The sequence below is a fragment of the Solanum verrucosum genome, unplaced genomic scaffold, assembly GCF_900185275.1.
Source record: "Solanum verrucosum unplaced genomic scaffold, falcon-dt-bn FXZP01000147.1, whole genome shotgun sequence".
Classification (NCBI taxonomy): Eukaryota; Viridiplantae; Streptophyta; class Magnoliopsida; order Solanales; family Solanaceae; genus Solanum; species Solanum verrucosum.
In genome coordinates this window covers 4,312,969-4,330,702 of record NW_026020343.1, presented here as the reverse complement: position 1 = coordinate 4,330,702, position 17,734 = coordinate 4,312,969, and the positions used below count along the sequence as shown (strand labels likewise).

The 17,734-nt window shown below is 36.3% G+C and overlaps 1 protein-coding gene and 1 pseudogene across 1 annotated transcript in view; both read left to right on the top strand.

Moving 5' to 3' along the window:
• The window catches only part of LOC125837375 (probable protein phosphatase 2C 10), a 1,808,044-nt gene that overhangs the window by 41,940 nt on the left and 1,748,370 nt on the right, over positions 1–17,734 (top strand). The gene's annotated exons all lie outside the window — the stretch shown is intronic.
• On the top strand, positions 1,233–16,737 carry LOC125837425 (uncharacterized; annotated as a pseudogene).

The following is a 17,734-nucleotide window of genomic DNA, read 5'->3' as shown; positions in this document are numbered from 1 at the left end:
GGCGTCAGGCCTTTCCCTGGACCCCGTTAACACGGAATGACATTCCTTAAAAGACTTTCTTATGGGGGACAAAAAATCAAGACCACTATATTTGGAGTACAACTTGTGAAATTTTCTGAAGTTCGATGACATATTTGAGCCTGTTCTCTTTAATAAATGACCTTTTTAAAAAAATCTTTTACATGTTTTACGTACCTTTCAGGAAACAGTCTAATGATCCTTTTCGAGCAAGCTGATAATCGTATGAGAAATGTCTGACTACTACGATCTAAAATTATGTAAGTTATTACAAACATCAGACAATAGCATATTATGGTGTATCTAAGGTTGAGAAATATATGAGAAGACATTATTGCAAATCTAATATTATCCGGGAGGATAGTTTCTCAAGGGTTATATTTTGGGCAATGTTCACAATGTAAATGGTAATCTATTTGCTAAATCACTCAAATAAATAAGAAAAAAATGACATAAATAGCCGTTTATCAAAATAATGACCCACAAATATATACTCTCACCAGTTTCATGCCATCAAACAGTAAAGAAGAAGCCTGCAATGTTAACAACACATCACGAGTAAGGACTCAAGAGCTAATAGAGATAGGCCCTCCCCTGATATTCAATCCGAATACCGCAAGGTACATCAGGAAAGAGATTACTAAGGAAGAACTTACTTTTGGAAGTTGCAGATTCCATTTAGGAAGTTGAGTACTGATGACTATTCTCTATCCATCGTCAAATTGATCAAAGTTAATTTTCAATTTACTTTCGAAGGTTCATGATTAACGAATTCATCCTATGATTGGAATATGTGGATTCTCAAATTTTTGTCTGCTTTTCTGTACTTGTATTTGCAAGAAAAGATTCTCTCATACTTGTGCAAATGATTCAAGAATCACGACCAAAAGTTGGATTTTCCCATATAGTTACTTGAAAGTGTAAAAAATTCTACATCGTCAATGGATATTAGTTAAACTAATATTTTTGTCCACACTTCACATAATATAACAATCTTGGATTATTATCCTGAATTTAAAGACCAAAATGACACATTGTTCCTATTTTATAACTCTTCTCTGAAATAAGTTTAAAATTTAAAAATAGTAATAAGTTTCTCTGATTCCTGCTCAAAGTTTGAATAGAAACCCTAATTTGTGTCTTTATAAGGTGTTCCTGCCTCTATTTTTTTCAGTGTTTTATTTTCTTGAATATTGTATCCTTTGGTTTCTTTGATGGCTGATCAACGGCCTTTGCTTAGCATGAAGAAGACCTTCTTTTACAATTTCTTTCCAACAAAAGCTGAAGAAGAAGTTTGCAAAGTTAACAACACTCCACATGTAGTGACTCGAGAACTAGTGGAGATAAGGGACTTATACCCTGCCCCCAAAATCGATCTGCAAAACCCATGGCAAATCAAGAAAAAGATTACCTATGACGAGATTGTTGTTGGAATGCTGATGATTCCATTTTTTGAGATGTTTGAGTACATCCTTCGATACTGGACTTTGGACATGGCCAAAATTTTGGAGAACGGCTGCAGTGTGTGTGTTGACATGTGGGATGTAACTGAGGGAATGTCCCTAAGACGTATGAAGGTGGAAGTGTTTGGGTAAGGAAGGTGAACAGTGATGATTTTGCTCTTTGGTGCATCAAATTGTTCAAGGATCGCAAATTGGGCGATGGTGATGAAATTGGGCTTTATTGGGATACTAGATTTTCCTGTTTAGTGTTCAAATTGCTTTCTCAGGTTGGTTCTCAGTGGAAAGGTCCAATAATTTAGGACCAGAAACAACATAATATCATAGTCTTTGGTTTAGTATTACTCTTTCATATAATTGTAATAGCTGAAGACACAATTATGAAATTGGAATTCATGAAGTTCCCAATTTATTCTGCGCAATCCCTTTTTGCACTTGTGTTTTCATTCCCTATTAGTATAGTGTTCTTTAAAGTTTGTATAATAGTTTAGATAATTGTGATGTTCTTTGTCAACCTAGAAATAAGCTTAATGTGAGAAATAAGTTGATATAGTTACAAAAAATGACTGGAAATAAGGACCTAACATGACCTAATTAAGGACCCCATTTTGGCACACCCTCAATGGTACAAGTTTACCACTTAATTATAGATGGATTTTGTACGATAGAGTGCAGTAAATAAGATATCTATAGAAAATAAGAGTACAAAGTATTAGGGCATGTTTGAATAAAGGAATGTGATTTCTAAATTGAACAGGGATGTATTAAGTTAAGACAACTAATTTTGTATCAATTTAAGGTCTAAACTCCTTCAATCATCTGACTGAAAGCTTTCGCATTAGCACAAGAATAATACTACATTCATTCAACTAGAGCGAAAAAAGGATAGAAGAAGAAAGGCAACTTCAACTCTTGAAATGTCAGTAGAGCAAAATAAATATCCATAATATTTGAGTCCATACCTTAAATAAGGTAACAAGAGCTTAGCCGTTTGATCTTCAAAGGTCTTAAAGAAGCACATTCCTTTTTACTCATTTTCTTCATTTTTACTTGAATTTGCCGATATCATTGATCGTCTTCACACCTCAATTTTGCTGATCAGAATTTATATTGTACTTATATTCTAGTAACCAAGTGTTTGCATTAGCCTTAGTCAATGTAGTTCTCCACGGTTCATCTAACATAATATGCATAGTAACATCAAAGAGACAGTGTCCATTTTGCTATTTTCTGGGCTAGTGACTGCATGGTTATACAATCTTGAATATCATGCCTGAATAGCTAAGAATTGAATTAGAATGAACAAAGAACTGATAATTAGAGATGGTTGTACAGTTTGGAGTGTCTTGTGATAACTCGAGCTATTTGATCACAGTTTTCCCAAAACATCCTGTACTATCGTTCTTGAAAGGTCTTACAACAAGCACATTCTTTCTCAGTTGTATATTTCTTTTGATAGAACCTTTTCTACATTTTTACTTGAATTTTTTGTTATTATCAATCGTCTTCACATCTCGATTTTACTAATCTGAACTAGTTTTGTAATTGAATCCTAGTAACCAAGTGTCTGCATTAGCATTAGTCATTGTAGTTCTCCTAACAAAATATGCACAGTAACATCAAAGAGACGCTGTCCATTTTGTTGTTTTATGGGCTAGTGACTGCAATAAATGCAGCAAGCAGATTCTATGGAGATTGTGAGTAGATATAAAGTTGTCACCAAAGGCAAAGTTTAAATTGTCATTCTGCCGAAGTTGATATAATCATAACAAATGCCTGGAAATAAGGACCCCATTTCATGCACAAACTCACATGTAGAAGATTACCCCAAGCTTGTCTTCTCGCATCATATCTGCTACATATTCCTAAATCATCAGGGCTGAATCTTTAAGTTGATGTCTTCCGTACTGTGTGATTGCTTTAATGAAGAAAAATTGTTTGGGATTTCAACAATACTTCTATTCCTTGTGCATGGGAAAAGATTCCTTTGAGTCTTCCAAACATAGAAGGTTGAGCTGATATAGTTTTCTCAAATTCTCTAACTTTGTGTCCTCTTATAACACAGTTAGTTCAAATACAGTATAATCATCATTCTCATATGTCATAACTTAGCAAGTCTCCAAATACTAGGTGATAGTACACTGTTTGATATGTTATTCACTACAAGAGTTTTTCAACAAGTCTAGTGCTACAAACATTGTTTCACTAGTTTTCTCCACTGGTTGATTTCTCCTCTAAGTTGCAAACAAGAATGGATACCTTCCTGGTAAGTGTTCCAACACATGCCATAAGAAGGAACAATTTGTGATTCTTTAAAGACTTTTCTAACGGGGGAAAAAAGATCAAGGGCATTACATTTAGGGTACACCTTGTGTAATTTTCTGAAGTTCGATAGAGTATTTAGCCTTTTACCTTTAATAAATGACCTTTTTTTTAAAAAAAATCTCATAAACAATTATGTACTGATGTGCCGCAAGTTATAAAAGCTTATTCTAAGAGACCAAAATAAACAATCAAAAGACTTAATAACTGTCTGGTTGTTTATGTAGAGAAGGGGCAAGGCAGTTAAAAGAGGGTGTTCAGGAAAAGGAAAAGGGAATTCTGGGAGAGCTCTAGCCTCTCAAATGTCTAGAAAGGTTGTGATCTAGTAAATTGTAGATTATGTATTATATAACTAAAATTCATTCATGTCTTAGGATGAAATTTGTGGTATTGGCAGTGTCCTAGTGAAATTATGTATTATATAACTAAAATTCATTCCTTTATTTACTATTTCAGCTGTAAAGTCTATCAATTTGGTATTAAACAACTTTCGGGGATGGTGAGTAGAATGGAGAGACGAGTCGAATAAGTGGAGACTAATTTGACAGGGGTAAGAGAAGAGGTTAAAAAACTGGAAGGATGATTTCAAGAAATAAAAGAGTCTCTTGCGAGAATTGAACCACATAGGAGAACCATGATGGGAGAAGCATCCCTTTCTCAAACTAGATTCATCGGAAACTAAGAAGAGGGAAGTGATGTCAACTTGGCTAGAGAAAAAAATGGGAAATTTTTTTGAAACCACAACTACCAGTTTTCAAAGGAGAGAATCCTTTAGGATGGATTTTCAAAGTGGAACGACATTTTGGAGTAAATGAAATTTCTGAAGCGGAAAGATTAAATGCAGCAGGTGTTTGTTTGGAAGGAAAGGCCTTAAATTGCTATTATTGGATAGGGTTTCGGCAACCAATATTAACCTAGGAAAACATCAAAGGGAGTTGTTGAGCCGATTTAATCATTCTCAAAAGATCAATCAGTATGATGTTTTAATGGGGTTGAAGCAGGTTACCACAGTAACCTCATTTCGTGAAGAATTTGAAAAGGTGTCAGCGTCTAAGCAGGAGGTGTCTGATGGACTGTTATCTGGCATATTTTTGAATGGGATGAAAGAGGAAATTTGTACCTTGTGTAATTTTCTGAATGTCCAGAAAGGTTGTAATCTAGTTAATCGTAAGTTATGTATTATATAACTAAAATTCATTCATGTTTTAGGGTGTTATATATAGTGTTGGCAGTGTCCTAGTGATTTCTTCTTGTAATATCAATTTATCTAATCTGAAACATCAATATTTATTCCATTATTTACTATTCCAGCAGTAAAGTCGATATGTACCTTTTAGAAATAGTATAAAGATCCCTTTTGAGCAAGCTGATAATCTTATGAGAAAATGTCTGGCTATGATCTAAAATTATGTAAGTTATTACTAACATGAGACATTAGCGTATTATCCTGTATCTAAGGTTGAGAAATATATGAGCAGACATTATAGTCGAAGCTAAAATTATCAGGGAGAATAATTTCTCAAGGGTTATATATTCTACAAAGTTCACATAAGGTCAAAATCTAAATGGTAATCAATTTGCTTTAATCAGTGTAATAAATAAGAAAAAAATGACATAAAAATAGTCATTTATCAAAATGATGACCTGCAAATATATACTCTCTTATGTTTCATGCCATCAATCGTAGAAGAAGCCTGCAAAGTTAACAACACATCATGGGTAAAGACTCAGAGCTAATAGAGATAGGCCCTCCCTTGATATTTGATCTGAATACCACGAGGGACATCAGGAAAAAATTTACCCAGGATGAACTCGCTTTTGAAAAGATGCGGATTCCATTTTCTGCGACTTTAAGTACATTCTTCCACACTGGAATTTGGAGCTGGCAAGAAGTTTGGTGAACTGGAATGCGGTGTATGTTCACTTGTTGGATATAATAGAGAATAATGACACTAAGAAGTATGAAGATGAAATTTTGACTTTTTGGAAGTTGAGTTATGATGACTATTTACTATCCATCGTAAAATTGATCAACAATCACGGATTGGGTGTTGGTGATGAAATTGGCAATATTGGTATCCTGATTTGTCAAAGTCAATTTTCAAATTATTTTCGAAGGTTCATTATTCACGAATTAGGCCTGTATTTTTTCATTTGTACTTCTGACTGGAATATCTGGATTCTTAAAAAAAAATTATGCTTTTATGTACTTGTATTTGCAAGATAAAATTGGCTGACTGTTGTCTAATGATTCAAGAATTAAGACCAAAAAAGTTACTTGACCGTGCAAAAAAATCTACATCGTCGATGGATATTAGTTAAACTCTTATTTTTGTCCACATAACGTAAAATAACAATCTTGGAATTATTGTCCCAAATTTAAATGCCAAAATGACACATTTATTCTATTTTATAAGTCTTCTCTGAAAGTACCTTAAGAAACAAGTTTAAAATTTTAAAATAGTAATAATTTTCTCTAATTCCCACTCATGATTGGAATAGAAAATCTAATTTGTGTCAAGAATTCCTTATCAAGAAATTTGAACTTTAATTTAGTTCATTTGTAATAGTAAGAACAATTGGGTGGATGATATCACCAACTTAATATAAAGATTTGGTTATCAATTATCCCAATTGCACTACAATATAGACGAAATCAAGAGTTAACAAGCAACCTAGGGGTGCGGGGATTGTAAATCGATATCACATAGGGGTAATTGTGGTACTTTATAGTGATGAACATTCATGAATAGGGTAAGTCATCTTCATTAACACTAATCATCTTTGGATCTCAAAACATCTATGCATATAATCTCCTTTTGGTCTCATCTAAATGTCAATCTAAACAACCCAATACCTTACTCAAACCTAAATTGCTAGTATTGAACTAATTACCCACTCCAATTAGTCTCTTTTGAGCGTCAACTAGAGATCGAAAGTAGGAATTAAGTTTGCGTCTTTAATCCCTAAGAAAACTTCATGGTAATTAGACCAAATTCATGTATGAAAAACAACAAAATAGAACATAGCACAATACCACTATATTAAATCAACAACCAACCACATTTGAGCACCCACTAGATCTTGGAGTTTTAGCCACCCATTAAAAAAATTAAAGAAATTATACCTTTCATGAAAGAAGCCATGGGTAACTTGAAATCAAGCAATTAAGAGTAAAACCACATTGGATTCAACTTCAATTTATCAAATTCAAACTCCAAGTTGTAAAACACCAAAATCTAGAAAAGCATTTTTTTTGTTTCTCACCCAGTGTCCGGTGTCCGGTGCCCACATTTGAGCTTCGACTAAATTCAGATCGCGCTCTACAGGGCCCATCCGGGGGTGGCGCTCCCAACATGATTTTCTCCTTACCAGGGCTGAACCCGAGACCACTGGTTAAGGGTTAAGCACTCCCACCAGTGCACCACAACCCATGTTGGTAAAGTGTTCTTCAAAGGTAAAGTTGTAACACCCCATATCTGAAAGCAGACCAGATTTTAGATTTTGAGAAGTTGCAGGTGCAACCTACGGTCGCCACCCACGGACCGTGGTCTGATCCATGGCCCGTGTTGTGGGTCCATGGTTCACCACTACAACCCCTCCCCAAACCCAGTTCAGAAAATTTACTAAGTCTCGACCCACGGATAGACCCCCGATCCGTAGGCTAGACCACGGTCCGTGGTCTGTGTCCGTGGATCGAGGTCCCCCTTTACCCAACCTCTGACGTGAACCATGGTCGACCAATACAGACCGTCGTTCGATCTACGGTCTGTAGGTCTGATCATTAGTGAAGGTCAGTAGTCAGTTAGGGGAAATTGTTGATTGGGTCAACTTCAAATGGTCATCACTCATAGCACAAAAAGAATTAGGTGTCCCATGACCTACTATATGATAGATAATTGGATTCTCTTTCCAACACCACCAAGTTTTCTAAAATCCCATCCTCGAGTAAAAAGTTATGCTCGTTTTAGTGAAGTCATGTCGGGCAGACTTGACCTACAACCCCAACCTACGGACCGTAGGTCCCGTCCGTCGGTCACTCCGACATCATTTAAGTCGGGGGTCTTTTGGTCTTTTCCTATTTTTCTTAACCCCTAAGTTACATCGTCTAGACCCTAAATTATGAGGTTTTAGTCAGTTTAAGCCTAGAAACATAACTAGAACTTACCTAAGTCAGATCATTAATCAAAACTTAGAAAAATTACAGCGTAAGAGGAAAAGAGAAGTCAAGAACCCTAGTTCAAGAACGCAACAAGGTTCCATCAGTTCCAGCCCCGAAATCTAAACATTTCTCTGTGGAATTCGTCACCAAGTATGTGGGATTTCACTAGTGGGTTTCTTTCACCCATTAGGTCCCTAGTTTTGAGTCAGTTTCTTGATTCCTTTATTATGACTAGACCTAGGGTTTCTTGAATGTTAGCATTATTGGGTTATTAGCTATTAGAATGATCCAAATTAGATTAGTATGTTAATATTCATTTTATTGCATGAATTCCAAAACCCTAGCTATGTATTTCTTTAGTTCTTGAATTACACATGCTAGGTAAGATATTTCAGTTATTCAGTTATAAATGCCTTAGTTATTAATGCATCAATATCAGTTTAATTGTTGCATACTCAGTTTGCATGTTCAGTTTTATTCTATCATGCATGCTCAGTACCTTTCAAGTACTGACGCATACTCTACGCTACATCTTCTTGTGATGTAGGTTCAGGTTCTCAGCATCTATATCTCGCTTAGATCACTTCCCGATCATCAGTTCAGCAGCATCAGTGGTGAGTCCTTATTCTTCGAGGACCAGTGACATGTTTATCTTTATAGTACTTTTAGTCCTTTAGTTTCAGTTTTGCTAGATATAGTTGGGGCATGTCCCAACATTTCTAGTCAGTTTTGAGGCTTATTTCAGACATAGTTAGATTCAACTTAGAATTGAGTTAATATCTTGTTTGTATTAAACTCATCAGTTTTCATATATCTCAGTTATAGTATATGGGTATTCCCCATTTTTTTCATTTTATTTACGATTATAGCTTCCGCATCAGTTTATCAATCAACTTATCTTTAGTATGCTCATGATCATGCCAGCAGGGTTAGCTTGGGATCACTTGTGGTCCTAGGTCCCGTGTCCGCGTCTCGTGGGGTAGTCTCGGGGCATGACATACATTTTCTTTCCCGTTGGGATCATTCGTCCTCGAATGAGATTCAAGATATCATAAGGATGGTAGGATCTTTAACCTAACAGCCCAACATGAATGTAATCATATAAATGAACATATCCGAGGAGGAAACATCAACTCCAAGCTAAACCATGTTCAAAACATCATTTCATAAGGTCTATATGCAACTCATACTAAAATGCACATAAACATGAATCAATCAATTAAGCTAAATCATATCTTTGAAAATCCATTTTTTGTTTGAGCATGCATGCATCAGGAAACATGAGGATGACTAAGACACACGAGTCCTAAGAGTGAACCATGAGGGCTAACGCTTCAAGCTAGACCCAAAGATAGAAAGAAAAGATAGTGACACTAAGACATCACATCGCCATGGAACTTTCACACACCCCACCATAACAAGGAACTCTTCCAAAATCAATATAGTTCTACTCACATCAACCATGAAGCACACTATCTCCCCCTTGGGAGCAAACCCCACTGGTCTTTTCAAATCCATCTCCCTCAACCCAACCATAACATCAAAGTCTTAACAACCACTAAACCATTGATACAAGTAAGCACATAAGAAGTTTCCACAATGATTTCAAGGACTACTCCAAACACAATAACCATACATGGAGTCTTACCATACCGAATGAAACACTCAATATCAAGCAATGCATAACCACAAGCTAAAAGACCATAATTCACCAATTACCGCATCTAGGTAACCCTCATGATCTTGTCGAGTTAAAAGAGCATAAAACCTATCATGTTTCTAACCACCACTAGGACCTGAGGAAGGGTAGGGTTGAGCCTATCGACGATTATCTCCCTCATTTCAAGCAATCGAAGGACAATCCCTTATCTTATGATCCATATTTCCAAGACAAAAACATGAATTTAAACCGGATAGTCACTCACCCTTATGTCTTCTCCCACACTCCCGACACTCAAGCCATATTTTCTCACTACTACCCTTACCCTTGAATGTGAGAACTCACCGTCATCCCTTATTGCCCTCTTTGAATCCCTAGTTTTCCCCTTAAGTTTTTTCTTCTTATATTTGTTGTGCATGATGCATCAAAAGGGAGACATCCATCTCCTTAACAACTATGGCAGTTAAGCATTCTTTGACCAATAAGTCGGAAGCACCCAACACAAACTTACTAATCCTTGCCCCTGGATCGACAACCATAATTGGAGAGTATTTATACAATGTGTAAATTTGAAAGCGTACTCCTTCACACTCATATACCCTTGACGAAGGTTAATAATCTCAAGTACCTTTGTCTCCCTCATCTCAAGGGGAAAGAACCTATCAAGAAAAACAACTTTAAATTAATCCCAATCAAGAGGACTCTCATCTACCACCCTCTCTTCTTTCTATTGCTTGAACCAAACTTGAGAAACACCTTAAGTTGATAAGCGGCCAATTCCACCTTTTCCACTGGTGTCACTCCCATGATCATCAACACTTACTATAATAGTTATCATTCAAGCATTGTTATGGTTGTATTTGAGGCTCTATATGGTAGGAGATGTAGATCTCTTATATGATGGTTTGAGGTGGGTGAAGTTACTTTGATAGGTCCCGAGTTGGTGCATGAGGCTATAGAGAAAGTTCAACTTATTAGAGAAAGGTTAAAAATGGTTCAAAGTCGTCAAAAATCCTATGCCGATGTTAGAATAACAGATCTTGAGTTTGAGGTAAATGATTGGGTCTACTTAAAAATTTCACCCATGAAGGGTGTGATGAGATTTGGGAAAAAGGGGAAGCTTACTCCCTGATATGTGGGCCCATATCAGATTTTGAGGCGTATTGGAAAAGTTGCTTATGAGCTTGATTTACCTAATGATTTGGCATCAGTGCATCCAGTTTTCCACGTATCCTTGTTGAAGGAATGTGTTGGAGATTTGACATTTATAGTTCCCATAAAAGGTTTGAGGGTTAACGAAAATATTTCTTATGAGGAAGTTTTGGTTGAGATTTTACACCGGCAAGTCAAGAAGTTGAGGAACAAATAAGTTGCTTCCGTGAAAGTTCTTTGGAGGAATCAATTAGTTGAGGGTGCTATGGGAGAGGCCAAGGCCAATATGATGTCCTGTTATCCTCATCTCTTTCCTTCTAATCCTCTTCTAGCTTGAGGTATTTAGTCCGCATGGTTCCCTATTTTGCTGTCGTGTGTCATATATATCCCCGTGATTTTCTCATTTATGCATGATTCATGAAAAACTTTAATTTTGAGAAAATTAGCTAACTTGATTGATTTATTCATGTTTATGTGCATATGAGTATGAATTGCATATAGGCTTCATGAAATGATGTTTTGAACATGATGTAGCTTAGAGTTGATGTTTCCTCCTTGGATATGTGCATTATGTGATTTCATGCATGATAGGCTGTTAGATTAAGTCCTACCCTCCTTATGATGTCTTAAATCTCATTGGAGGACAAATGTTCCCCAAGGGGGAGATATTGTAGCACCTCGGATTCAAGAAAGCCTTGAAAGGGAGTCTAGTCGGGAAACTCACAAGCCAGAATTGTACCATAGAACCCTCCACAGAGCCCTTTATGGGCCATGAAAGGGACCACTATCCGTTAAGGGGCTCGTGCTAAGTCTCCCAGGCCTACCTCGCAGGATTATATCTCACGGAGGCCTTGACGGCCTATGGTGAGGTTGACGGCTCGTTAAAGAGCTTGTAGGGGGCTAACTACTGACTGTAATGGCTAGCTTCCCTCCCACGGAAGCCTTGATGGCCCATGGTGAGGATGACAGGCGGTGGTGGTCATCATCAAAGTGAACCACTAGCAAGGGTTCTTTCCCTACAAATTAGTCAAGGACCACGACTACCATAATGGCTTGTGAGGTCCTTGATGGGCTGTGAAAGCCGCCGTGAAGAGGGTCGCGTCAATTTTAAGTCAGAGTCTTTTGGGTATTTTCCTAATTATTTTAGCCCAATACAATGTCATTTTTCCCTTAACCCAAGCCACTTTATAAAGGTTTTTACCCACAAAATCACCCAAATTCAACTCATTCTCTCTATTTTCCAAAAAGAGGAACAAGTCTTCCTTTCCAAAAGTATTTATCTCTCTAGAAAGCTTGAAGAAGAAGGAGTCAACCTAGGGTTTCAAGTCAAGTCTCCTATTCCTACCATTGAAGACAAACTTTTGGCATTGAGATATGATAGTCTTCATCTATGGATCCCTTTCCTCCATGGAGCTCCTAAATTCTCCAATTTATAAAGCTAGAAATTCCCAATTGAGTTAGGATTTTCTTCTATGTCATGGGTTCCTTTAAATGTTGATTTATTCGATTGATTTATGAACTTTGATGCATAAATTGAGATAATTCCATGTTTTAAAGATGAATCCCCAAGAACCCATGCCTAACCCATGTTTTCTAGATTATGACGATTGAAAGTGGGTTTTGAACTATGATAGGAGAATTATGGAACTATGCATGTTCTTATGAAATTGATGAATTATGATGTAAATTGCTTTGAGATTAAAGTATATATGATGTTGTTGTTGTTAATTGTTGTGAAAGAATTTCTCACATAAATAATTATAAGGTTGAAAGGTCTTCTCACCTAAATTGAATCAATGTTAAGAAGCTATTCAAATGAAACCTAGCTTGGATTGGTCGTTTAAGTTTACCTTTCCATGGATGACATATGACTTAGCTTGGTTTGGCAATATGGCGTGCCATTCCATGGACAATAAGGACTAGTTATAAAAATGACTTTTCTGTGTGATTTACCCTTAGCACCGAGAGGATATTGCGATGAAAGCTCTCCTGTTAGTTGAGGTCGGGTTTCTACTAGCAATATCTTTACCCCATACCTATGTGCCCCATAGGATGATTGTCTTAGATATACATTAGCTAGTGGATCCACAATACCTAGAAGTTCATGGTCTTACCTTGGCAAGTAGGACACCTCTTTTCGGTGTGGGGTAGACACCGAATTCCATGTTAATAGCTCGCATGGTCTCACATGTCGGTTAAAGGTAAATCTCCCACAATAATGAACTAAGGTTACTTCTTGAAGTGTCTCATGAAGGTTTAAAGATGTTCCTTGCATTGACCATGTTTACCTTATGATTTATGTTTTCTCACTCTTTTAATTCATGTTTTACTTTGGTCATTGCTTTTCATGAAAATGTCCATTTTTAGCATGCATTCAAATGTTTTATGCATGACTTTCATACTTAGTGCATCTTTGTACTAATGCATACTCTTGCCATCATTTCTGATCCAAATGTAGGGTTTGACGCTCCAGGTTCGCACTCCTACGACTAGGGATCTTTATTAGAGATTCGAATATAGGTGAGTCTTCATGTTCCGAGGACCAAGCTTTTATTCATTTTGTCTTTACTTTTCAATTTTGAACTTGATGTACGGGCAACGTCCCAAGCAATTCTTATGTACTAGATGGCTTTGAGACTTTGTTAATTTTCCACTTTGATTTATGAAACTCTGTGATTTGATTTACTCTTTTAAATCTCTTAAAATTTCTATTTTCGTGTATGAAGAATGCTCAGTGACTTGTATGGGGCCTTTCGGGGTCTTATACATCATATTACGCCTAGGGTCTACCTTGGGTCATGACAATATGGGACCCTCAAGTCATGAATTATGAACCGGTGGAAATTGATAAAAAATATATCCACTCGGATGTGAGAATCAAATCTCAAAATTTCATGTTTTCTTTTTATGTAGTATATGATTTGCATAGCATTGAGGATAGAAGCAGACTATGGGGAAAGCTGAGAAACATTGATCTAGGACATCATGGGCCATGGATGTCTATGAGATATTATAATGTTATCCATATATTTGAGGATAAAATGGTTGGTTCTATAATCTATGAAGTTAAAACTAAGGACCTTGACTCTTGTTTTATAGATACAGGCATGAAAATTCTAAGGGTAAATGGTAGGGAGTTTACCTGGATTAATGGTCACACATATAGTAGGTTTGATTGGGCACTAGTGAATGCTAGATGGCTACTATTTATTCAACCATTGGAAGTACAGATAATGGACCCAGGATGCTCAGATCACTCACCTCTGTGTGTTACTTTGACACAGGAAGAGGATAGAAGACATAAGCCTTTAAAGTTTTTAAATCATCTAGTGAAGCATGAGAAGTTCTAGAGGACAGTACAAAGGGTCTGGCAACAAAGGCATAGCACTGGTATAATGTATGGGGTGTGGTAGAAACTTAAGAGTGTGAAACAAGCTTTGAAAGAATTGAATACCTCTGAATATCATGGAGTGGGAAAGAGTAAGAATGTATAGGCAAAATTTACATGACTTGGGAAGTACTATGAGGAAGCCTGGGCAATCACATAAAATTAATAATGTTGAAAATAGGTTAAGAGTAATTTAGAAAAATGGCTAAATATTGAAGAAAGTATAGTAAAGCAAAAGTCAAGAGTGCAATTAATGGCTACAACTGGGGGATGGAAACACAACTTACTTTAATGCTAGTTTGAAGAGGAGAATAGCCCATAACAAGATCACAAGCTTAACTACTGCTACTGGGAGGATTGAAAACATAGCACTGATATTAAGGAAGAGAAATGGACCTGTCATGAATAGAATTCAGCAAGCTTAATTGATTGAGCCTGTGAATAGGCAAGAAATAGTAATGGCATTACAAGGAATAAATGATACCAAAGATCCTGGATGTGATGGCTTTAGTGCTTTATTTTTTAAAAATACTTGGGAAAGCATGGGAGAGGAAATCACAGATGCTTTCTTGCATTTCTTTTCCACATGTATGATGGGTAAATCCATTTACTGGACCATGTAACTTTGATTCTTAATGTTGGAGTTCTTTGATTGAACTTTAACTCTATAAACAAAAATAAAGGAAAGAAGAAGAGAATAATATATTTTCTGGTGGAAAGATGATTTTTAATTGAACTGAAATGTTGTTTAAATACAGAGAAAATGCAATAACTAAGGCCAATATCTAAGAAACTACTTTGCACATGATTCCATGATAAACAAACTCTTAAAAATAGCAAATTAACTCCTAAAAAACAGCAACTAACTTAAAATGTTGAAGATGGCTAAAAATGCTGGAGAAAATCAAGCAAACTTCTATTGACTAATTACGTCAGTAACTGAGGTAATTAATCAACTCTCCTCCTTGCTTGAGTTTCTGCAAATTCCAAGTCTTTCTCGGATAAATTCAAATCTGCTCCTTGGCAAGGCTTTGGTAGAAATAACCGCTAGTTGAAGATCTGTCTTGCAGTACTTTAACCCAACATACCCTTCTTTCTGCGCGTCTCTGAGAAAGAATAATTTGATATTGAAATGCTTGGTTTTTCCATGAAAAACTAGATTATTTGAGATAGCAATAGTTGCTTGATTTTCCACAAACACCTATGTGTAGTTTTCTTGCTTTAAATTCATATCAAGTAGCACTTTTCTAAGCCATAAGGCTTGTATGCAGCAGATATTGCTGCTATGAATTCAGCTTCAGCCGTTGATTGTGCAACAATCTCTTGCTTCTTAGAACACCAAGAAAATACTCTTGAACCAAGATTAAAACAATAACTAGAAGTACTTTTCATGTCTTCGGAAGAGCCACCCTAATCACTCTCAAAATACCCCTGCAACACATACTTCTTATTCGCATAGAACTTGATTCCAAAATTCAATGTTCCCTTAACATATCTTATCACCCTTTTAGCTGCTCTAAAATGAGTGTCAGTTGCACAATTCCTGAATCTAGATAGAATACTTACAACATATAAAATGTCGGGTCTAGTTACAGTAAGATACATGAGATACCCAACCAAACTCTTGTAAAGAGTCTCATCCACTTTTTCAGTTTAATCATTCTTACTCAACTTCTCCTTCTGACACATAGGAGTAACTGTCTCTTTGCAATTTTACATTTTGAACTTTATCAAAATGTCTTTTGCATACTTCTTTTGACATATGAACACTTCATTTTGCTCTTGGTTGATTTCCATTCCCAGAAAATACACCATTTCTCCCAAATCTGTCATCTCAAAAGTATGTTGCATATCTTCTTTAAATTTTTTGACAAGTTCATTATTACTTCCAGTAACCAATAGATCATCTACATATAGTAAAATAACAATAAAATTAATTTTATCACATTTAATGTAGAGAGTAGCTTCACTAAGGCATTTTATAAAGCCAAGTTGAACCAGATGCTCATCAATCATACTGTACCAAGCTCTTGGTGCCTGCTTTAGTCCATACAAAGCTTTTTTTAGATGATACACTTTATCTTCATGCCCTTTGACTGCAAATCCTTCAAGTTGCTCAACATAAATTTCCTCTTCAAGAATGCAGATGTAACGTCCAACTAAAACACTTTCCAATCATTTTGTGCAGCTATTGCCAACAAGAATCTGATGGTTTCTAATCTAGCAACAAGATAAAATGTATCAGAAAAATTAATACCAAAAATTTGAGCATACCCCTTTACAACTAGTCTGGCTTTGTGCTTGTTGATAGAGCCATCTACATTTAACTTGGTTCTGAAAATCCACTTCACTCCTATGACTTTCCTGTCTTCAGGTCATTTCACAAGTTTCCATGTCTGATTCGTCTCAATCATTGTGAGTTCCTCCTTCATTGCAACTCTCCATTTTGGATCTTTCTCTGCTTCCCAAAAATTTGTTGGCTCAAGAACAACCATATTGCATCTTTGATAGATATCAGAGAGATCGTGTGCCTCCTATCGGGATGTCATCCACCAATTCATCTGCTTTCAGCTAGAGCATTGTACTTTGATCTGGAATGAATGTTAGTTCTACTTCTTTCCAATTCCATTGTTCATCTTCCATGAAATGCACACCTCTACTTATCAGGATTTTCCTTCTATGAGGTTGGAAAACCCTTTAAGCCTTAGAAACAGTGTTGTAACCCACAAATATTCCAGCTTCCACCTTTTTATCCAACTTATCTCTTTTAGCCTATGGTACATAAGTAAACCACAAGCATCCAAACACTTTGAAATTTTTCAAAAAAGGTTTATAACTATACCAGACTTCAAATGGCGTCTTTCCTTTTAATGCTTTTGTTGGAAGCATGTTGAGTAGAAAGACTGAAGTATGCACAGCTTCAGCCCAGTACTCTTTTGGGAAACACTTCTTATACAACAATTAAACATCTAGCCATCATCATTATGGTACCATTCTTCCTCTCACTAACTCCATTTTGTTGTGGAGTGTATCGAGCAGTGAGTTGGTGTTCAATCCCAGCTTCTTCACAAAATATATTGAACTGATCAGATGTGTACTCCTTCCCATTTTCAGACCTTAAAGAATGAATCTTACAGCCACTTTGAGTTTCGATCCAATGCTTGAATTTCTAGAAGATAGCGACAACCTCTGAATTGAACCTGAAAAAGTAAATCCAACACATTCTCATATAGTCATCAATGAAAACTATATAATACTTACTCCCTTTGAGTGACAGAGTTCTTTGAGAACCAGCCAGATCTATGTGGATTAACTTTAGTTTTTCAATAGCTCTCCAAGTTGCTTTGTTGAAAGGAAGTCTTTTTTGCTTGCCAAATCGACAAGTTTTGCAATCTAGTATTTCAGCTTCAAGGTTAGGCAGCCCTCGAACTAGATCTTTCTTCTGTAGGTTCCTTACAGCATCATGATTGAAATGTCCAAGCCTTTTGTGCCAAACTTCTGCATTGATCTTAATTGCAAAATAAGTTTTTTGCTCATGCACTAAAGGATCCAATGTAAAGCTCTTTCCCTTC